Source organism: Medicago sativa, chromosome 2 (assembly GCF_051527215.1).
Source record: "Medicago sativa cultivar Bolivia chromosome 2, Bolivia_mono, whole genome shotgun sequence".
Classification (NCBI taxonomy): Eukaryota; Viridiplantae; Streptophyta; class Magnoliopsida; order Fabales; family Fabaceae; genus Medicago; species Medicago sativa.
The window spans coordinates 54052703-54077535 of NC_140750.1; the positions used below are offsets into that span (position 1 = coordinate 54052703).

Below are 24833 nucleotides of genomic sequence, written 5' to 3' on the forward strand. Positions count from 1 at the left end.
AATATCATCCAATCTTCATTCAATCTTCCATAAGTTAGAACTAAGCAAGGTTTTGCTAAGGGTGTTGGTAAAGAATTGGAAGCAAGCTTCTCCAACACACTTCTCTCCCAAACTTGAATTTTTGTAACATTGAAACACAAATTATGCCTAACTCCAACTAAATTATTGGAACAATCCTATGGTCTATAGGCTTGTAATGTGGTTCGTCACCGAAACAAGGGGTCTAATCCTAATGGCTCAACTTGGCTTAAACAAAGGAATAATTCAATATAAACTCAGGTTGGCTTCAAAGGCTCAAGGTACAAGCAATTTGCCTTAGTGTGCACACAATATAACCAATCAATAGCAGAGAAAAATCGCAAGCCCTAGAAATAGCATTCACATGGAAACACTCATATTTGTAAAAATTGAAAAATAAAATTTGGCTATGACCTTACAAGTTGAGGTTTCTGGAAGTTGTGGCTACCTAAGCATTCCGTTCGGCCGTACACTTCCCATTGAAAGATCCAATCAAGCAACCTCCTCCTTTTGAACTTTTGACAAACCATTGGCAGAATCTTTGTTACTAAACTGGTATATTTCAAGAAAAGTGAATTCATTAATAATAAACAAACGCAGATGCATTACAAAATAGGGGAACAAATCCATAAGCACCAAGACACTACTCAAGTTTGACTCAAATACAACTGAAGCAAAGTACAGAAGCAAATAACTGACATAACAAAAAAAAATACTAGAAAATTGCTTACTGACATGAGTTGCCTCCCACGAAGCGCTTTTTTAATGTCATTAGCTTGACGCATCAACCACTGTTAAGGTGGCATATATGATACAAAGAACACATCATCCTTCTTCTTCCTTTTGTTGGGTAAGAACTCCATGAACGTGAGCAATAGATGATGTTGCTTCCATATCATTTTCAAGTGGAGAACAATGAACAAGGCATAAATGGCATCTAGGACTTCATCAATCTCTTCCTTTTTCCCTGCCTTGTTGCTATAAAAAATTGGAGAAATGTTTTGTTGAGGAATTTTTGGTTAGACACCTAAATCTCTCCAAAGTTGGGACTTTTGAGTTTCCTTACCAACAAGACCATCCTTAATGTTTACCGATTCCCCCTCATCTTCTTTCTTTTCCACAACACTGAATTTATCTTCAATCTTCAGCTTCTCAAACTCAACCACTTGCTCAAATAACCTTTCACATTGACTCTCAAATCTTTCAATTTAACCTTGATTATTATTCATGAATTCAATCCAAATATTCTTGATGTGAAATTTCATGTCATATGATTCGTTGGGAAGAATTTGAATAGGTAGCATTTGCTCCCAATTAATTTTTTCCATGAGAAACTCATCTTGTGCTTCCAAAACCAATAGATCTTCACCTTCTGGTGGTGGGACATAACAATCAAAAGTGTCACTCTTATGCCCTTCTATACAAAAATCAAATCTATGAGGTAAAAACCGAAGAAGGTCCTTTTCAAATGTATCTCTCATGATCTGCCCCTCCAATATACGACATTGTGCAGTTAGAAGACAAGTTTCAGTTTCTTCCGAAAGTTGTAGAAGAAGATAATCATCAAATTCTTCCATACTATGCGGTGGTTAGTTATCTCAACGGAGAAGAAAAAAAATCACTAGAACTCGATATTAGAAAACTTAACAAATAAAAATAAAATAAAAACAAAAATTTTATTGCAGAACAAAAAATTTCAATTAAGCAAGAATAAAATTCAACAGTGATTTAGCAATCCCCGGCAACGGCGCCAAAAACTTGATGGCGATATTCGCAAGTGTACGAAATCGTTCAAGTAGTAAAATAAAACGGTAAGACCGAGTGTCGAACTCGAGGATCGCGTTATACTATTGAATTGTATTTATAACTTAATCGAACAAAAGGTTACGAAGTTGGTTTTATCGCAATGATGAAAATTAAACAAAGTAAAGTGGTTCAAATTAATAAGAGAAAAGTGTTGGGGATGAGTTTTACTGGATGACTATTTCATGTTAACAACCTAATTATCGCTATTGAATCGACTCATCTAATTGCTACCGAATCCTCTATAAAATTCGTGCCCTAATTCCTTAGTGACAGAAACGTTAATTCTAAAATAAACACCTAATTCCTTAGTGAGTTTTAAGATTAAAATTAAGCATGAACGAGCAAGGATTCTCAAATGGTTCCAAGGGTTTGCATTTATTCCTAGATTACAAAGGCAATGATTTCTTATCTCAAAGCGTTTATAAATTCCACTTCCGTTTCACAATATAAACCGTAAATCAATTTAAAGGTGATCAATCAATAAAAGCATTAAGAACAGAGATAAGAGAAACAATTCAATGAATTTCATCAATAATAAAAACTAGGTCATATGACAATCATGTTCATCTAGGTTACTCATCCCCAACAATGGAGGGTTTAGTTACACATAGCAATTAAACAAGAGAAAGGGATAAAAGAAAGATTACAAGAACAATTCATGAATGATTCTTGCTCAAAATCTCCTCCAGTGTTGCTCTAGATCTCTCCTTATGTGTTTCTATGCCTTTTGATCTCCAAAAACGTCAACCCTTAATTCAGAAACGGAGTTTTATATTTATAAGCAGGCCAAAATCGGCCCCCGAATCATTAAAATCGGCCCCCGAACTGAATTTTCGTCACCCTGTGAACAGTAAATCGACGCCCGATTGTGGTAAATCGGGGCCCGATTTTTCCAGAAAGTTGTTCCTCCCATTCTTGCTGAAATCGGCGCCCGAATGTGGTAAATCGGGGCCCGATTTTTCCAGAAACCCAATGACTTGAAATCTTCAATTTCTTGTGCTTTTGGCTTGAATACCTTGATGAATTACCTTACAAATACATGAAAAAGTGTCTACAAAACTAGTCATGACATAGTGTCATCACAACCCCAAACTTGCATCGTTGCTTGTCCTCAAGGGACACACTAAAAATGAAAAATAACAGTAAAATAACACTTACTCCACCAAGGGTCATGTCAAAAGTTCACTCCTTAGTTAGCAATTGATGAGCTAACTTGCTTGGCAACACATCCAATCCACAACTTCTCGCAACAATATTGAAACAAGGTTCACACAGTCGACATGCAAACTACTATATTACCAAGACTTGAAAAGTTTCTAAGCATCAATTAAAGTCAATATCATGCACACACTTTAAAGGACTTTTTCGGTTATAACGGGGCTTAGGTTCGAGGTGGGATAATTTGGAAAGTAGGCTTAAGAAAAATGACTTGGAGTTAAGCATCATCCTACGGTTCTAAAAATTAAAAACAATACCACAACAAAATTCAGGGACTAGAGATCATTAACATTGAAAGAAAAAAAAACTGATCACTTGTTGTCTTTATGCATATTCATTTTTTTTTTGAGCTAAATTTTTAACGTTTCAGCTTATTTTTGACATGCTTTTCTTTCTTTCTTCTTTTTTTTTATATAGGACAACACAAGATGATCTTCAATTCTCTAGTACCCCTACCCCAAACTTAGAGTGTTGCTAGTTCCATGAGCAACCCCAAACTTGAATTTTTGTAACATTGAAACACAAATTATGCCTAACTCCAACTAAATTATTGGGACAATCCTATGGTCTCTAGGCTTGTAATGTGGTTCGTCACCGAAACAAGGGGTCTAATCCTAATGGCTCAACTTGGCTTAAACAAAGGAATAATTCAATATAAACTCAGGTTGGCTTCAAAGGCTCAAGGTACAAGCAATTTGCCTTAGTGTGCACACAATATAACCAATCAATAGCAGAGAAAAATCGCAAGCCCTAGAAATAGCATTCACATGGAAACACTCATATTTGTAAAAATTGAAAAATAAAATTTGGCTGTGACCTTACAAGTTGAGGTTTCTGGAAGTTGTGGCTACCTAAGCATTCCGTTCGGCCGTACACTTCCCATTGAAAGATCCAATCAAGCAACCTCCTCCTTTTGAACTTTTGACAAACCATTGGCAGAATCTTTGTTACTAAACTGGTATATTTCAAGAAAAGTGAATTCATTAATAATAAACAAACGCAGATGCATTACAAAATAGGGGAACAAATCCATAAGCACCAAGACACTACTCAAGTTTGACTCAAATACAACTGAAGCAAAGTACAGAAGCAAATAACTGACATAACAAAAAAAAATACTAGAAAATTGCTTACTGACGTGGGTTGCCTCCCACGAAGCGCTTTTTTAATGTCATTAGCTTGACGCATCAACCACTGTTAAGGTGGCATATATGATACAAAGAACACATCATCCTTCTTCTTCCTTTTGTTGGGTAAGAACTCCATGAACGTGAGCAATAGATGATGTTGCTTCCATATCATTTTCAAGTGGAGAACAATGAACAAGGCATAAATGGCATCTAGGACTTCATCAATCTCTTCCTTTTTCCCTGCCTTGTTGCTATAAAAAATTGGAGAAATGTTTTGTTGAGGAATTTTTGGTTGGACACCTAAATCTCTCCAAAGTTGGGACTTTTGAGTTTCCTTACCAACAAGACCATCCTTAATGTTTACCGATTCCCCCTCATCTTCTTTCTTTTCCACAACACTGAATTTATCTTCAATCTTCAGCTTCTCAAACTCAACCACTTGCTCAAATAACCTTTCACATTGACTCTCAAATCTTTCAATTTAACCTTGATTATTATTCATGAATTCAATCCAAATATTCTTGATGTGAAATTTCATGTCATATGATTCGTTGGGAAGAATTTGAATAGGTAGCATTTGCTCCCAATTAATTTTTTCCATGAGAAACTCATCTTGTGCTTCCAAAACCAATAGATCTTCACCTTCTGGTGGTGGGACATAACAATCAAAAGTGTCACTCTTATGCCCTTCTATACAAAAATCAAATCTATGAGGTAAAAACCGAAGAAGGTCCTTTTCAAATGTATCTCTCATGATCTGCCCCTCCAATATACGACATTGTGCAGTTAGAAGACAAGTTTCAGTTTCTTCCGAAAGTTGTAGAAGAAGATAATCATCAAATTCTTCCATACTATGCGGTGGTTAGTTATCTCAACGGAGAAGAAAAAAAATCACTAGAACTCGATATTAGAAAACTTAACAAATAAAAATAAAATAAAAACAAAAATTTTATTGCAGAACAAAAAATTTCAATTAAGCAAGAATAAAATTCAACAGTGATTTAGCAATCCCCGGCAACGGCGCCAAAAACTTGATGGCGATATTTGCAAGTGTACGAAATCGTTCAAGTAGTAAAATAAAACGGTAAGACCGAGTGTCGAACTCGAGGATCGCGTTATACTATTGAATTGTATTTATAACTTAATCGAACAAAAGGTTACGAAGTTGGTTTTATCGCAATGATGAAAATTAAACAAAGTAAAGTGGTTCAAATTAATAAGAGAAAAGTGTTGGGGATGAGTTTTACTGGATGACTATTTCATGTTAACAACCTAATTATCGCTATTGAATCGACTCATCTAATTGCTACCGAATCCTCTATAAAATTCGTGCCCTAATTCCTTAGTGACAGAAACGTTAATTCTAAAATAAACACCTAATTCCTTAGTGAGTTTTAAGATTAAAATTAAGCATGAACGAGCAAGGATTCTCAAATGGTTCCAAGGGTTTGCATTTATTCCTAGATTACAAAGGCAATGATTTCTTATCTCAAAGCGTTTATAAATTCCACTTCCGTTTCACAATATAAACCGTAAATCAATTTAAAGGTGATCAATCAATAAAAGCATTAAGAACAGAGATAAGAGAAACAATTCAATGAATTTCATCAATAATAAAAACTAGGTCATATGACAATCATGTTCATCTAGGTTACTCATCCCCAACAATGGAGGGTTTAGTTACACATAGCAATTAAACAAGAGAAAGGGATAAAAGAAAGATTACAAGAACAATTCATGAATGATTCTTGCTCAAAATCTCCTCCAGTGTTGCTCTAGATCTCTCCTTATGTGTTTCTATGCCTTTTGATCTCCAAAAACGTCAACCCTTAATTCAGAAACGGAGTTTTATATTTATAAGCAGGCCAAAATCGGCCCCCGAATCATTAAAATCGGCCCCCGAACTGAATTTTCGTCACCCTGTGAACAGTAAATCGACGCCCGATTGTGGTAAATCGGGGCCCGATTTTTCCAGAAAGTTGTTCCTCCCATTCTTGCTGAAATCGGCGCCCGAATGTGGTAAATCGGGGCCCGATTTTTCCAGAAACCCAATGACTTGAAATCTTCAATTTCTTGTGCTTTTGGCTTGAATACCTTGATGAATTACCTTACAAATACATGAAAAAGTGTCTACAAAACTAGTCATGACATAGTGTCATCATGAAGCAAAAACTTTGGTGTGTAATAATGTAACATATGACTCGGAATCTTTGTATCTTAACTCTCGACTTAAAGTCATTTCTGTATTGTATAGTTAATGTATCCAATAACAACCTATAACACTCATTTGATTATTCTAGATAAATTCAAAATATGGGTGTTACAATTGGTATCAGAGCCGGTCGTTTCAGATCGTGCCTTGGGTCATTAATATTACAATCCAAGTAGTTGTTCTTTTGAGTTTAGGATGTTGTCCTCATTGTTATATTTGGTTGAAATTGATCACTTTGACTTAAATATGACAGTTTGAGCAAGAATGTCTGGAGCACAAAGAGGACGAGGTCGGCCAAGAGCCAATCAGAATGTTAACCCTGATGCTCAGATGTGGGCACAGATGATGCAGCAGAATCAGCAGATGATGCAGATAATGCAACAACAGATCCAGCAGAACGCACAGTCCCAGCAGCAATGGGCTGCAACTATGCAACAAGGTCCGGGATTGCATCAACCGCATCCACCACCTCCAGTTGTGGGGAATCCAACATTCTGAGAATTCAATCGGAACCATCCTCTAGAGTTTGACGGTAGTGGGGAGCCGCCTGAAGCTAAGAGGTGGATCAAGCATTTAGAGAAGATTTTTCTTATGGCCAATTGTACCGAGGAAGAGAAGGTAGTTTATGCAACTAATCAATTCCGAGGTGCAGCACAGGATTGGTGGGAAACTGCTCGACGCAGGATGGTGACAAATGGAATGCCAGTGAATTGGGAGAACTTTAAGCAAGTGATGAAAGAGAAATATATTCCTTTGTCGTTCAAGGTCAGGAAGGAGCAAGAATTTCTTCATTTGAAACAGGGTCAAATGTCGGTGACAAATTTCACAAAGAAGTTTGAGGAATTATCTTATTACTCTACTCACCATGAGTATGCGGGTAATGAGATGTGGAAAGTTAACCAATATAAGCATGCTTTGAGGGGTGAACTCTATGCGGTAGTCAGTCAGCAAAGGTTAACAAATTTCGATGAGATGGTGCATAATAGTTTGGAGGCTGAGAGAGGTTATGATAAAGCTGTCAGAGAGGGTACCACGTCTTTTGATAAAAGAAGAGGCAATTTTGTTGATAGGCATCATGATAAGTTCAAGCCAAGAGGGTCTCCTCATAAGGGGTCTCCTCAGAAGGGAAGACAGATGGGTTCATCCAACTCTTTTGTTACTTGCAGTAAATGTGGAAGGACACATGCTGGGCCATGCAAAATGGGAGATGATTCTTGTTATGTTTGTGGCCAGAGAGGGCACTTTATGGTAGATTGTCCAACTAGGAAGAACAAGGGCAAAGACGTAGGTACCACAATGAATAGAGGAAGGGTGTACTCATTGGATGGCAAGAAGGCACAAGCTAATGAAGATTTAATTGGTGGTACGTGTTTTCTTGGCCGAAATCCTATTAATGTTTTATTTGATTGTGGAGCATCATGTTCTTTCATTTCTTTCCAATGTGTAGAAGCTCTTCAGTTATCTGTTTCGTTATTAAATCCCCCTATGATGGTAACTACGGCCACCGACGGAGGAATTGTAGCGAATTATGTTTGTGAGAATTGTCCTATCACCGTATCTAGTAAGACTTATTATATAGACTTGGTATGTCTTCCGATGAAGCAACTTGATGTGATATTAGGTATGGATTGGTTGTCGGCGAATCATGTATATATAGGGTGTGCAGAGAAGAGTATTTACATGCCAACTACTAACACGGTGGAAGGAGTGGCTTTATCAGAATTATTAAAACACACATATCAAATGGCTCAATTTATTTGTGCTCAAGATAAGGGTTTTTATGTCATGCTCACCGTGACTTCAGAGACAGATATACGTCCAAATAATATTCCGATTGTCAGTGAGTACCTGGATGTCTTTCCGGCCGATATCACAAATTTACCACCAGAAAGGGAAATTGAGTTTTCAATTGATCTGATTCCAGGAGCGGAGCCGGTGTCGGTAGCGCCTTATAGAATGTCTCCTTTGGAGCTTAAGGAACTAAAGTCTCAGCTAGAAGAGCTTATGCAGAAGCATTTCATCAGGCCTAGTGTATCTCCTTGGGGTGCACCGGTGTTGTTAGTCAAGAAGAAAGATGGTAGCATGAGACTGTGTATTGATTACCGCCAGTTGAATAAGGTAACCATCAAGAACAAGTACCCATTGCCAAGGATTGATGATCTACTTGATCAGCTTAAAGGAGCGTCCGTATTCTCAAAGATTGACCTTAGATCTGGATATCATCAGATACGCATCAAATCTTCGGATGTGTCTAAAACGGCTTTCAGAACGCGTTACGGACACTATGAATTTTTAGTTATGCCTTTTGGTGTATCCAATGCTCCAGCAGTTTTTATGGATTATATGAATCGGATCTTTCAACCGTATTTGGATCAATTTGTCATTATTTTCATTGATGACATATTGATTTATTCTAAGAATCCACAGGAGCATGCTCAACATCTGAGAACAGTGTTGGATGTTCTCCGAGAGAAACAACTTTATGCAAAGTTTAGCAAGTGTGAGTTTTGGTTGTCGGAAGATAAGTTCCGGGGTCATGTTATTTCTCAAGGAGGAGTAGCAGTTGATCAGTCGAAAGTAGAAGCTGTTCAAAATTGGACTAGACCAAAGAATGTTTCAGAGGTTCGAAGCTTTTTGGGGTTAGCTGGATATTACCGGTGATTCATCATGAAGTTTTCCCAAATCGCTTTGCCATTAACCCGACTCACAAGGAAGGATGTACCTTTTGTATGGGATGAAGAATGTGAGAAAAGTTTTAGGACTCTGAAGAATAAGTTGACACAGGCACTAGTTCTAACCATACCTAACCCGGAGAAGAAATATGTTGTGTTTTGTGACGCATCGTCTAAGGGACTTGGTGGTGTACTTATGCAGGAAATTATCCTACTCATGACTTGGAGTTGGCAGCCATAATTTTCGTTTTGAAGATATGGAGGCGTCATTTGTATGGAGCACACTTTGAATTGTTTAGTGACCACAAGAGCCTAAAGTACTTGTTTGATCAAAGAGATTTGAATATGAGGCAACGACGTTGGATGGAATATTTAAAAGATTTTGACTTTGATTTGAAATATCATCCAGGAAAGGCCAATGTGGTGGCAGATGCTTTGAGTCGTAAGGCCTTAGCTCAAGCTGAAGTTTTAATGCACACTTGTAACATGTATGAGAAGGTTCGAGACCTTAATCTCGGAGTCACAGAAGATGATGATGGTATTTGGTTGCACAGAATGGAAGTTTCATGCGATTTACGGTCAAGAATTATACAGGCTCAGATTGTTGACACAGAACTTCAGAGAAGGAGTGTTCACCCAGAATTCTCTATGGCTTCGGATGGAGCAATATTGTTTGAAAGAAGGTTATGTGTTCCAAATGATCAAGAGCTTAGAAGATTGATTTTGGATGAAGCGCATAAGAGTAGTTTTTCAATTCATCCTGGTGCTACCAAGATGTATCAAGATTTAAAGAGGGAGTACTCGTGGCCTGGCATGAAGACGGATATTGTTGAATTTGTAGCAAGGTGTATTGTTTGTCAACAAGTCAAAATAGAACATCAGAGACCAGCTGGTATGCTACAACCATTGGAGATTCCTAAGTGGAAATGGGAACACATTACTATGGACTTTGTAGGAGGTTTACCTCGTACTCAAAGAGGTCAAGACTCAATATGGGTGATTGTAGATAGGTTAACTAAGTCAGCTCATTTCTTACCAGTTAAATCTACCTACAAAGCATCTCAGTATGCTGAATTGTTCATTTCAGAAATCGTCAAGCTACACGGGGTTCCGGTGAGTATTGTGTCGGATAGAGATCCTATCTTCACTTCGCACTTTTGGAGAGCCTTTCAAAGGGCCTTAGGAACTCGTTTGAAGTTGAGCACGTCGCATCATCCGCAAACGGATGGACAGTCAGAGAGGACTATCCAAACTTTAGAAGACATGTTACGTGCTTGTGTTGTAGAAGATGGAGGGAGTTGGAACCATCACTTGCCTCTGATAGAATTTTCCTACAACAATAGTTATCATTCGAGTATCGGAATGGCACCATATGAAGCGTTGTATGGTAGGAAATGCAGAACCCCTCTATGTTGGGCGGAGGTTGGAGATAAGAGCATAATTGGACCAGAGATTATTCAAGAAACGACTTTGAAGATTAAGTCAATACAAGAGAAAATGAGAATAGCACAGAGTCGTCAGAAAAGTTATGCGGACAATAGGCGAAGACCTTTAGAGTTCGAAGAAGGTGATCATGTGTTCCTGAAGGTTACACCTAAACTGGGTTTGAGAGGTGTTTTCAGAACCAAGAAGTTGTGTCCTAGATATGTAGGACCATTTATGATACTTAAGCGTATCGGACCAGTGGCTTACCAGCTAGCTTTGCCTCCAGCTATGTCGGGATTACATGATGTGTTTCATGTATCTCAATTGAAGAAGTACATTCCAGATCCTTTTCAGCCAGTCGAGTTAAATTCCATAGAATTGAGATCGGATTTGACTTTTCAGCCAGAACCAGAAAGAATAATTGACCGTGATATCAAATCTCTCAGGAACAAAGAGATTCCTATAGTGAAAGTGATATGGAAGGGTTCGCCAGATGGTGAGGCTACATGGGAACTTGAATCAGAGATGTTTGATCAGTATCCACATTTGTTTTCAGGTATGCTCTAAATTTCGAGGACGAAATTTTTTTAAGGGGGGTAGATTGTAACATCCCGCTTTTAAAGAATGATATGTTAATTGGAGCGATAAAATGCAAACGAGTGAGTCAAGGGGCATTTTAGACTTTTCACGTGGAGAAGATATTTTTATGTGATTGAGGACCACAAATCTTCATAACTTTCTTTCCACTCTCTCTCTCTAGGGTTGCAACTCTTGCTCTCCCTTCTCTCTAAGAATTTTCTTTCCCCTACTTCCCTCTACTCAAAATCTTCACACAATATCATCCAATCTTCATTCAATCTTCCATAAGTTAGAACTAAGCAAGGTTTTGCTAAGGGTGTTGGTAAAGAATTGGAAGCAAGCTTCTCCAACACACTTCTCTCCCAACTAGGGTTTTGCCATTAGGACCTTGTCTTCAAGAGCTTGAGCTTGTGAGTCTATTTTCAAAACATCAAATGTGAGTTCTTAGTTAGTTCCAACCATGGGATCATGTGTGTTAAGCTTGCAAGAAAACTACATATATTTCTAGGGTTTACATCATAAAGACAGTTACCCCTTTTTATGTCTTGTCCCATTATGCTAGTGAATACTTGCTTAATGACTGTTTTTCAGGTTCCAAATGATCACTAGAGTCATCATAAGCTTTGGGGTGCTTGGATTTGAGGTTTTTGAGTGAAAAACACCATTTTTGACAGTCCTGGTGCTGTCATAACTCGCAACGGCGAGCAGAGAGCTCGCGAGGCGAGCTAGACCTCCAGAACTGGGGATTTGCTCGCCCCCAACTCGCAGTGGCGAGTAGGAGCTCGCCTCCCACACACCTTTACTCGCCATGGCGAGCAGACAGTGGGGGAACCTCATTGTTTTGCTCGTCATGGGTGGTTCGGGCGTTTCGCGAGCGGTTTTCTTTAAGCGATCTTTTAACAATAACCCCTCAAATCAAGACTCCAAGGCATAGGTTTTAAAATGATTTCTTAAACGAGAAGCAAGTATTTAATTGGTATAATAAGGCAAGGCATACGAGAGAAGTTAAAGATTCATAATCGGGTAGCGAATTATATATATTAAGAATGGGAATGAACATAGAGACTCGACATAGTTTGTCGAGAAGCTAGATAGTTTTGCATAGAATTGTTTATGCTAGGAAGTGAAGATTTTATATCTTAATCACAAGAGGTTTAAGTAAGTAAGCTAAGACAAGAATCATATATGGTCAAGACCATTAAGAAAGTAAAGGTGTCGTGTCTTTTGTATACCTTCCAAGGTTGGGTACAAAAGGTTCTCCAAGGGGAATGGGGTAAGCCGTAAGGGACCCGCACGTTCACTAAGGGAGTCCGGTACGCCTTTGCTAGGCATTTTACCGGTAGTAAGGGATGAACTTCCGGGGTTACTCCACTCGGAACTAATCCGTAAAATGTATTCAGATATTCTTGATTGTTCAACGCTAACTTCTAACCTAATGTTTGAACATGTATTATGCTTGCGTATGAATTAAGATATGATTTAATATGTACAAGTTTAGAATCAAGTAAAGAAAGTATGTCGATGACGAGTTAGGTTTTACTTAGTCGTCCGACTTAGAGATGTGTCATGAAAGATAGTTCTTGATACTTAGTGCGTATCTTGATAGCGATCTCAGACTCTTCCCTTGATCGTCGTGACATGTTTAGAGCAGCAAGACCTTTAGTAAGATTGTAAGAATCTATGACGAATAGCATGCACTACCGTCTAGATAAGAAGATCCACACACGTATAATCAACCGGCAGGTTGTAATTTTAGACACGTGATGACCATAAGTTTTTCCCCAAGGTTATCACTAGCCTAGACTAGATAGAACTCACTGAGGCATTATGTCTCATCCAACTCCTTATTTGTTCAGGTTCACCGGTTGCTCATAGAAAAGGTAAGGAAAAAGCTTTAGATTGATCGAGTTTGCAGGAATCAAAGTGGAGTCGAATTAAGGATGCATATGTTATATTATTTAAGTTATGTTGTTAGACTTCGTAACTAGTGTTATGAAGCAAAAACTTTGGTGTGTAATAATGTAACATATGACTCGGAATCTTTGTATCTTAACTCTCGACTTAAAGTCGTTTCTGTATTGTATAGTTAATGTATCCAATATCAACCTATAACACTCATTTGATTATTCTAGATAAATTCAAAATATTGGTGTTACACCAAATTAAGAGAAACATGTTTATGATAACCATTTAAAGCCATTAATTAAAATTGTAGTTGACTAAGAAAACCGAACATAAAAATAACTTATGCATAAAAAATCAATTGGTCATGTAAAAAAAATTATTATAACATGCTACATTTAAAAATAATAATGTCGAGTAAATCTTAGCTATTTTAGTTTCTTCGTCCGGAGACTTGAAGATGAAATCTTCGACTTGATGGGCCGAAGGAACTTAAATACAGAGTACACCAATTTTGACTCTAAGATACTGTGAAATGCTCGTGATGCAAGTATGAATGTAGGACGGCAACGATGATTTGACTGGGTGAGAAACAATAACAGTATACCCAAATTTGTTTGAAGAAAGGGGTCCGACTCCGATATGGGGTAATGTAGTTTCACTGGGGGAAATGGTTGTCTACTATCGTAGTGATACCTGTATGAAGACAAATGACAAGTATTTCCTACTATCAGTATTGATAGTTGTATGAAGGTAAAATGAAAGAGACATTGTCTACTATCTGTATGATAAACGTATGAGACTTGAAGATGAAATCTTCGAGTTAACGGGCCGAAGACACTTAAATACAGAGTACACCATTTTTTACTCTAAGATATTGTGAAATGCTCGTGATGCAAGTATGAATGCAGGACGGCAACGATGACTGGGAGAGAAACAATAACAGGATACCCAAATTTTTTTGAAGAAAGGGGTTCGACTCCGCTACGGGGTAATGTAGTTTCATTGGGGGAAATGGTTGTCTACTATCGTAGTGATAGCTGTATGAAGACAACTGACAAGTATTACCTACTATCGATATTGATAGCTGTATGAAGGTAAAATGAAAGACATTGTGTACTATCTGTATGATAGTCGTATGAAGACAAATGACAAGGATTACCTACTATCGGAATTGATAGTTGTATGAAGGTAAAATGAAAAGAGAAATTGTCTACTATCTGTATGATAGCTGTATGAAGACAAATGACAAGGATTACATATTATCAGAATTGATAGCAGTTTGAAGGTAAAATGAAAAGAGACATTGTCTACTATCTGTATGATAGCTGTATGATAACAAATGACAAGGATTACCTACTATCGGGATTGATAGTTGTAAAGAGGTAAAATGAAAGACACATTGTCTACTATCTGTATGATAGTCGTATGAGATTTGAAGATGAAATCTTCGACTTGACGGGCCGAAGAGACTTAAATACAGAGTACACCATTTTTGACTCTAAGATACTGTGAAATGCTCGGGATGCAAGTATGAATGCAGGACGGCAACGATGATTTGACTGGGAGAGAAACAATAATAGGATACCCAAATATGTTTGAAGAAAGGGGTCTGACTCCGCTACGGGGTAATGTAGTCTCACTGGGAGAAATGGCTGTCTACTATCGTAGTGATAGCTGTATGAAGACAACTGACAAGTATTACCTACTATCGGTATTGATAGTTGTACGAAGGTAAAATGAAAGAGGCATTGTCTACTATCTGTATGATAGTCGTATAAGACTTGAAGATGAAATATTCGACTTGATGGGCCGAAGAGATTTAAATACAGAGTACACCATTTTTTACTCTAAGATACTGTTAATGCTCATGATGCAAGTATGAATGCAGGGAGGCAACGATGATTTGACTGGGAGAGAAACAATAACAGGATACCCAAATTTATTTGAAGAAAGGGGTCCGACTTCGCTACGGGGTAATGTAGTTTCACTGGGGGAAATGGCTGTCTACTATCGTAGTGATAGTTGTATGAAGACAACTGACAAGTATTATCTATAACACCCATACCAGACATATCTAGAAAGTCTGGCACGTGCGTTAATATTAGTACTGGATACATTAAAAGATACAACATAAAATTTTTACGAATGGATAATATTTACATCAAGTCACGTTCGTATAAATCATAATACAATACAACTCATCCATACATAAAAACACATCCTTGATGTCCATATCGTCCTGCAGCTTTACGAACGAACCCTTGAAGTAATATCCATCCGGCTCCGAACATGCATAAACATCCTGCTTATCTGAAACAAATAAGGATTGGGATGAGACATAATGTCTCAGTGAGTTTCCCTAAATCCTAGGCTATAGGCAACCTCAAGGGGAAACCTACGGTCAACACGTGTCTACATTATAACCTAACGGTTGATTATACATGTGTGGGGACTTGCATACTTAGACGGTAGTGCATACTAGAGCCGTCATAGTCTTATCTTAACTTGTTATAGGCTTCACATCCTATACGTGTCATGGCGGTCGAGGGGGAAACTAAAACCGCATTGCCAAAGATACGATCTACGTGTCGAGGCCTAAACATAACATAATCATGGCACGATTCTAAACCAGACGATTAGGGGAAACCTAAGATCGTCATCGGTATCATGTTCATAGTTTGCTCTATACATAACTTGTACTTGTCCTATAGCATCTAATGCTCTTGTTCATGAACTTATTTATGCATGGAAGTAAATCTTGCATTTAAATCATAATCATAATCATGAGAAACATAATCGTAGCTAAGTTCATTATCTTGATTCATTTTACGGATAGTCCCGGGTGGAGTAACCCCGAGAACAATCCCATACATGAACGATGTACGTACATCGGACTCCCTCGGTGTCTTGCGGGTCCCTTGCGGCTTGAACCATTCCCCTTAGGTCGAGAACCTCTCGTATCCCCCTAGCGTGGATAACAAGAGACACGAGCACCTACGTGTTGTTTACTCAGTGACATGCGGGTCCCTTACGGCTTGAATCGTTCTCATTACGAGAACCCCTTGTATCCCCCTGATGTGGATAGCAAGAGACATGCCACCTACACTTATTAGTCATGGTCTTGTCGTATACATAAGTTAAACATGTACATACTTGATCGTTTACCTCAGAACCTTAATCGAACCGATTAGTGGTAAATTCTTACTTGTTCATATACATACCTAATCATGGTGGAGAGAAATAACTTATCAATCCTCGTCTTACATATTAGCTAATTCATCTAGCTCATGTGCGAAGAGATTACACTTCGCGTCTTATCATTCTAGGGATTCATATCCTATACTTGCCATACTTATCATTCTTGCTATCTTTCTAGTTCTCGACACTATGTCGAGGCTCTACATTCATGCCCTTTCTTAAATCATGCTACCCGAGTAATATCGGCTTAAACTCTCTTGATTCACTTATATGCATTGCCTAGATGTTGTTTTAGGGTTATAAAGTTGTAAAACGTTGAAAGAAAAGCATCGGAACGCACCACGGACCCTAGAATGGACCAACAGGCCAAAAGCATGTTGGCCCATCCAGAGACCTGCACTAATAGCGCACCTGGGGTGTGGCCTGCCTGAAGAATTTCTCTATTAGCGTGGATTTCGCTAATAGCGTGGTTCTTCGGGTCTGTGGTACAAAATTTCCAGTTTTGATCCAAAACTTGTTCAGTTTGATCCTGCAATGCACCATAATCATCCAGCAACATATATTGACTTTAAATAACATATTTCATGGCAAATTAACAAGGAATCAACAAGAATTGATCAAAAGAACATTAGGGTTCTAAATCCCTCATAAACATAAATCAATCCTTTCTAACATGAATTTACACAACCAAAGGTAGGTAAACTATCTATGGAACTCACCTAATCATGTTTGCTTGCTTTCCTTCAAGTTCCAAGCTCAAACCCTAGATTCCTCTTCATTCTTGATTCTTGACTTTCAACCCAAACCATGCTTAAATCCCTTCTTTCACTTGTTTCTTGCTTGCTAAGCCATGCTGGATCATGTATTGAAGAAGTTTGGATGCCTTAAAGAGGAGAGGGAGGGCGATTCTTAGAGAGAAGGAAGAGAGAAATGTTTTCCCAAAAACCTAGAGAGAGAAAGTGGAGTGGAAAATGAATATTTTGGGTTCAAACTTGCTTATATACCCCTTGCGTGCGAATACCCAAAATACCGTTGGTCTTAGTCGCGTCTGACTCGGCACTGATACATAAGTCCTTACCTGACTGATAACACGTAGTAATATTGTACGTCGTTCATAACATTTTCCATCATAAACGCTTTCCATGAACATCAGTCCTCTGATACATTTAACAGATAAAATTTCCATTAGCTGACGAGCGGGATATTACATTCTACCCCCCTTAAAAAAAATTTCGTCCTCGAAATTTAGAGATCAACTACCAATCATCATGACAAAAACTTGCCATTTATACATATCCCAAAGGGTGCATCGCATCATGTCCTCATCTTGTTTCTTAATCTACATGTAACTGAACATACCCTTCTTGATCTTAATATTATTCAAACTTAGAGTTTTCTTAGTATATCACGATTCAGAACTTACCTTGCTACATATAAACTTATTGTCTCAGGCTCGGATCTTACCCGTTTAACATAAACCATCACTAAAGGTATCTAGTCATAAACATGAACACTCAGGATTTGCCTTTTAACTGGAATCTTACCAGAAACCAGGTTTGCCCTGCAGTGCTTACTTGTAACTTTAAAACATCTTTTCATGTATACATAATCTTATCGGGTAAACATATAATTCATACATCAATTACTTATTGTACCTTGAGACATGTGCCTCATTCTGACATTACTTTTCTTGACGATTCTACGAATCTCTTGTCTCTTTTCAGAGTCTTAAGAAATTTTTCGATCTCATTACCATTCTTATTGCACCCAAATTCATGGATGACTCATATAACTTGTCGTAGAGAGGTGAAATTAATTACGCCTATACATATAACATTCATCAACCCATCTTGTAACTTACATGCTCTTAAAACTTCCGACTTAGACCTCTTGCATTTGAATACTCTTAACATATACTTGTGCGCCTCATAAGACTTTTCGAAAAACTTTGTTGTTTAATTCAACACATCTTACTTTCCATAGCATTCACATACCTTCAAGCGTCGTTTCTTGTTAAATAATGACGATATTTATTCTAACATATTGCTTTTAGAAAGAAAAAAAATCTAAACATGAGTATTCGAATTCTTGGAACGAATGGAGACATAGTCTTTTAAAAGAATTTTGTGAAAAGTATCATGTTAAAAATACTTTCGTTTCCAAGTCCCTCAATATCCATTTCAAATTTAGGAGTTTTTAAATCATAGTTCGAAATCGTCTTAGTAAATATCGTGATCATTTAACAAGTTTGACATAAGAGGGTATGCACTTCATCGCACATAACTCATGACTTGTATCTCCTTCTATACTGAAATTCTTAAACTTTAAAAAAAAAAATAACTTCTCTTATTCTTTCTTGACTTACATACATATCTTGGAGACTCTCATAAATGCATAACATACATCATATAGGATCCTTGACCCACATAACATTATATCATTTCCTCGTTCTAAAAACAATAAAATTGAATCTTCAGAACATCGTATCCGGTAACGATCACATATTATTTCTTATCATGCATAACACTTCTTCTTTTAATACCGGTTCCACACTTGATAATTCAATCATTACTTTGAGTCACAAAAAGAAACCTCTCGACTTTTACATGTATTTCTCTTATCATAGCACATACTCTTCATTTGTGGTGACTCTAGCTTTTCCTATCTTACTTAGATGAAAACACATCCACATACCTTAACCCTTTTCATGACTGACTACATAAGTCTCATTTCTTAGTTAACATTTCGAGAACTTCTCGCTTGTCCCATAATGCTTCTAACGAAGGCTCTTACTATCACATTCCATGTTCCATGATTACTGTTAGCAACTACACCAATTAACTTTCGTTGCGCCACTCTGATTCCCACCAGTTGGCCTTAACCAATACTCTAATTCATTAAGACAACCGAACTTTACATATAAACATCATCTTCTTGAACTCTTGTAAAGACCTTTCGTGTGGCATTCAATGCCATAAACTTGCACTTCACAATACCTTGCAAAATTGGATCTCACGGTAGACTTGTCGAATTACCATATTATTTTACTTGAGGATAGACCTTACTTTCTCACTGGTTGAGTTTACCTTATGACATATACTTATCGTACTTTAAACTTGTCTCCGAGCAATCTCGAATTCCCATAGAAGACTCATCATAAATTCATACATACTTTTCTTGATCATACTTCATTGCATCCTTGTATTCTCGCATACTATGTTTTGCGTAATCAACTGATGCGTGCTCGTTAATTTCTTTCTTTAAGAAAACATTATAATATAACACACGGGTCATTGGCGTTGACAATTTCTCTTTATATAAAAACGTAATAAGTTTGGCCCCAGTCGTTGCATCTAAAATCACGGAATAAGTTGACAGCACAATTGTGTCATCAAACCTTAGTTCCGGTGAGTTTAGCCCACTCTACGTGAGTCGTAACAACCGGTACCTGCAAGATTCCATTTTAAAATCTATAAACATCAACTCCAATCACCCATATGTGTTTACCTTTCAAAAATATTGTAAACTTTTGAATTCAACATCTTAACGGGCTTTAGCAATTCAATTAAGCAAAACATAGATCTGGGGGTACTCATGACTTCATAAACCCTGAAAATCTTGTGACTTCGCATAATTCTCTACCACTTTACTTTCCATCTCATGTCTTTGCATCCACTTAATCCATTCCATAAGCTGAAACCTTAAAACTCTTGACCCATGCTCTTCGCCAGTTCTTGCCACGTTAACTTCTAATGTTACCTTGAACCGGATTGATTCCGTTAATAGTTGTCCATGCATTTTTTTTCCTTAGAAATCATAGGGTGTGATGTGTATTCGATACTTGATGTTATAAAGAGTGTTTGTTACATAAAAAATTGTGAAAACAACCCCCAATAGCTACTAAGGCCCTAGAGACGAAATGACAGTTTTTGGAAAAACTAAAAAATTTCGCCCCAGTTTCGCTATGAGCGAAATCCTCTGGAGTAATTTCGCTATTAGCGCAATTTTCGCTATTGGCGTATTTTCTAAATATTAGTTTTCCAGAAAACATACTTTACATAAAAAGAATCTTATTTCCTCAAGTATTCCAATGCATATCATTCCTTCCAAACATCTTAAAATAATTATATAACCTTTGCATGGCAAGCATTAACATCATTCAGTTCAATTCACGACACATTAGAAACTAATGTCTTGTTCATCATATCTCTTAACATAAAACTTCCACATAAGACTTTAACTTCGTCCGCTAAGAATGACTTAACTTATTTCTCACTGAACATATGAATCTTTGTCTTCGTTCTCATATCTCAATCCCTGAGAGCTTATTAATTCCATCAACACATGTCGACTTCTCCTTAACTTTTACCCTTATACTTACGTTCCAGAATACCATTCCATTCTAGCAACGACTCTTACTGAAGCTTCATATCATACTTAGATATTTCCAAATTCTTCACTTACGAGTATACGAAATATCATTATCATCATACCCGAAATTGTCGGAACGTTCCTTCTTAGCATGTCTTACATTCCCGGAGGATTCACACTTGTGCTTGATTAGTTCACCGGCCACCTTTTGGCACAACCAAACTCTTACTAATACTTATCTGAGTTCCTACTTCTGAGTTCACACTTTCCAGTGCATCTTCATCGCATACTTCATTCCTCATGGGTCCTATTCAGCTCTCAGGCATCCTTTCTAATCATCGAATGCTAAATTGAGTTGATCAGGCTCAACTAACAACAACAAGGCACGGTCTGAAACGACCTGCTCTGATACCAATTGTAACACCCATACCAGACGTATCTAGAAAGTCTGGCACGTGCGTTAATATTAGTACTGGATACATTAAAAGATACGACATAAAAATTTTACGAATGAATAATATTTACATCAAGTCACGTTCGTATAAATCATAATATAATACAACTCATCCATACATAAAAATACATCCTTGATGTCCATATCGTCCTGCAGCTTTACGAACGAACCCTTGAAGTAATATCCATCCGGCTCCGAACATGCATAAACATCCTGCTTATCTGAAACAAATAAGGATTGGGATGAGACATAATGTCTCAGTGAGTTCCCCTAAATCCTAGGCTATAGGCAACCTCAAGGGGAAACCTACGGTCACCACGTGTCTACATTACAACCTAACGGTTGATTCTACGTGTGTGGGGACTTGCATACTTAGACGGTAGTGCATACTAGAGCCGTCATAGTCTTATCTTAACTTGTTATAGGCTTCACATCCTATACGTGTCATGGCGATCGAGGGGGAAACTAAAACCGCATTGCCAAAGATACGATCTACGTATCGAGGCCTAAACATAACATAATCATGGCACGATTCTAAACCAGACGATTAGGGGAAACCTAAGATCGTCATCGGTATCATGTTCATAGCTTGCTCTATACATAACTTGTACTTGTCCTATAGCATCTAATGCTCTTGTTCTTGAACTTATTCATGCATGGAAGTAAATCTTGCATTTAAATCATAATCATAATCATGAGAAACATAATCGTGGCTAAGTTCATTCATAGGTTAGCGTTGAACAAACAGTTATTATCTTGATTCATTTTACGGATAGTCCCGGGTGGAGTAACCCCGAGAACAATCCCATACATGACCGATGTACGTACATCGGACTCCCTCGGTGTCGTGCGGGTCCCTTGCGGCTTGAACCATTCCCCTTAGGTCGAGAACCTCCCGTATCCCCCTGGCGTGGATAACAAGAGACACGAGCACCTACGTGTTGTTTACTCAGTGACATGCGGGTCCCTTACGGCTTGAATCGTTCTCATTACGAGAACCCCTTGTATCCCCCTGATGTGGATAGCAAGAGACATGCCACCTACACTTATTAGTCATGGTCTTGTCGTATACATAAGTTAAACATGGACATACTTGATCGTTTACCTCAGAACCTTAATCGAACCGATTAGTGGTAAACTCTTACTTGTTCATATACATACCTAATCATGGTGGAGAGAAATAACTTATCAATCCACGTCTTACATATTAGCTAATTCATCTAGCTCATGTGCGAAGAGATTACACTTCGCGTCTTATCATTCTAGGGATTCATATCCTATACTTGCCATACTTATCATTCTTGCTATCTTTCTAGTTCTCGACACTATGTCGAGGCTCTACATTCATGCCCTTTCTTAAATCATGCTACCCGAGTAATATCGGCTTAAACTCTCTTGATTCACTCTTGCCTTCCATATTAATATTGCCATGATTTTCGTTTCAAGAATCGCTTGATGTTATGTGCATTGCCTAGATGTTGTTTTAGGGTTATAAAGTTGTAAAACGTTGAAAGAAAAGCATCGGAATGCACCACGGACCCTAGAATGGACCAACAGGCCAAAAGCATGCTGGCCCATCCAGAGACCTGTGCTAATAGCGCACCTGGGGCGTGGCCTGCCTGAAGAATTTCTCTATTAGCGTGGATTTCGCTAATAGCGTAGTTCTTCCGGTCTGTGGTACAAAATTTCCAGTTTTGATCCAAAGCTTGTTCAGTTTGATCCTGCAATGCACCATAATCATCCAGCAACATATATTGACTTTAAATAACATATTTCATGGCAAATTAACAAGGAATCAACAAGAATTGATCAAAAGAACATTAGGGTTCTAAATCCCTCATAAACATAAATCAATCCTTTCTAACATGAATTTACACAACCAAAGGTAGGTAAACTATCTATGGAACTCACCTAATCATGTTTGCTTGCTTTCCTTCAAGTTCCAAGCTCAAACCCTAGATTCCTCTTCATTCTTGATTCTTGACTTTCAACCCAAACCATGCTTAAATCCATTCTTTCACTTGTTTCTTGCTTGCTAAGCCATGCTGGATCATGTATTGAAGAAGTTTGGATGCCTTAGAAAGGAGAGGGAGGGCGATTCTTAGAGAGAAGGAAGAGAGAAATGTTTTCCCAAAAACCTAGAGAGAGAAAGTGGAGTGGAAAATGAATATTTTGGGTTCAAACTTGCTTATATACCCCTTGCGTGCGAATACCCAAAATAGCCTTGGTCTTAGTCGCGTCTGACTCGGCACTGATACATATGTCCTTACTTGACTGATAACACATAGTAATATTGTCCGTCGTTCATAACATTTTCCATCATAAACGCTTTCCATGAACATCAGTCCTCTGTTACATTTAACAGATAAAATTTCCATTAGCTGACGAGCGGGATATTACATTATCTAATATCGGTATTGATAGCTGTATGAAGGTAAAATGAAAGAGACATTGTCTACTATCTGTATGATAGTCATATGAAGACAAATGACAAGGATTACATACTATTGGAATTGATAGTTGTATGAAGGTAAAATAAAAAGAGAAATTGTCTATTATCTGTATGATAGTTGTATGAAGACAAATGACATGGATTACATACTATCAGAATTGATAGATGTATGAAGGTAAAATGAAAAGAGACATTGTCTACTATCTGTATGATAGTTGTATGAAGACAAATGACAGGGATTACCAATTATTAGAATTGATAGTTGTATGAAGGTAAAATGAAAAGAGACATTGTCTATTATCTGTATGATAACTGTATGAAGATAAATGAAAATGATTACCTACTATCAGAATTAATAGTTGTATGCAGGTAAAATGAAAAGAGACAGTGTCTACTATCTGTATGATAGTTGTATGGAGACAAATGACAAGGATTGCCTACTATCGGGATCTATAGTTGTAAGAAGGTACGATTGAAAAAGACATTCTTTACTATCTGTATGACAGCTGTATAAAGACAAATGACATGTATTTACCTATTATCGGGATCGATAGGTTTATGAAGGTAAGATTGAAAGGAGACATTGTCTATTATCTGTACGGATTGTTGTATGAAGATAAATGACATGGATTACCTACTATCGGGATTGATAGCCGTATGAAGGTAAGATTGAAAAGGACATTGTCTACTATCTGTATGATAATTGTATGAAGACAAATGACACAGATTACCTACTATAAGGGATCGATAGTTGTATGAAGGTAAGATTGAAAAAGGACAGTGTCTACTATCTGTATGATAGCTGTATGAAAACAACAAATTTTTGGTGACACCTCTTGACCAAACACACTTGGGATGACACTTATGAGAAAATGAAGGGTGATTGCAAGTTGTTTGTTTGTTCGAACTTGCTACTTGACACATGATAAAGGTAAAAAAAAAGGTAGATGCAAGTTGTCCATTTGTTGGGACTTGCCACTTGGCATATGATAAAGGTAAAAGGGAGATGCAAGTTGTCCGTTTGTTAGGACTTGCCACTTGAAATGATTGATTAGTGACATCTCTTGACCATACACACTTGGGATGACACTTTTTGATGAAAATGAGGTAATTGCAAGCTATTTGTTTGTAGAACATGCCGCTTGACATAATGATGAGTGAGGACCGAACTAAAAAGATACATCCAAACAAGACTCTTGGTGACTAATGCAATCATGTACGAATGATGTTGTGTATATGATGTGTATGCATGAATGTATGAGTTCGTGAATTTAAGTATGTATGAATGTAAGACTATATGGATGTATAAATGTATAAATATATGAACGTATGAATGTACAACTTGTACAACTATATAACTGTATATGAATGGTGAAACTCGATGAAACGACTA

General features: G+C 37.6%; 2 pseudogenes; both read right to left on the reverse strand.

The window, feature by feature from the left end:
* Nucleotides 1–812: 812 nt before the first annotated feature.
* LOC146948924 (uncharacterized) lies at nucleotides 813–1600 on the reverse strand (annotated as a pseudogene).
* A 2589-nt stretch (nucleotides 1601–4189) lies between these two features.
* Nucleotides 4190–5027, reverse strand: LOC146948925 (uncharacterized; annotated as a pseudogene).
* Nucleotides 5028–24833: the final 19806 nt, after the last annotated feature.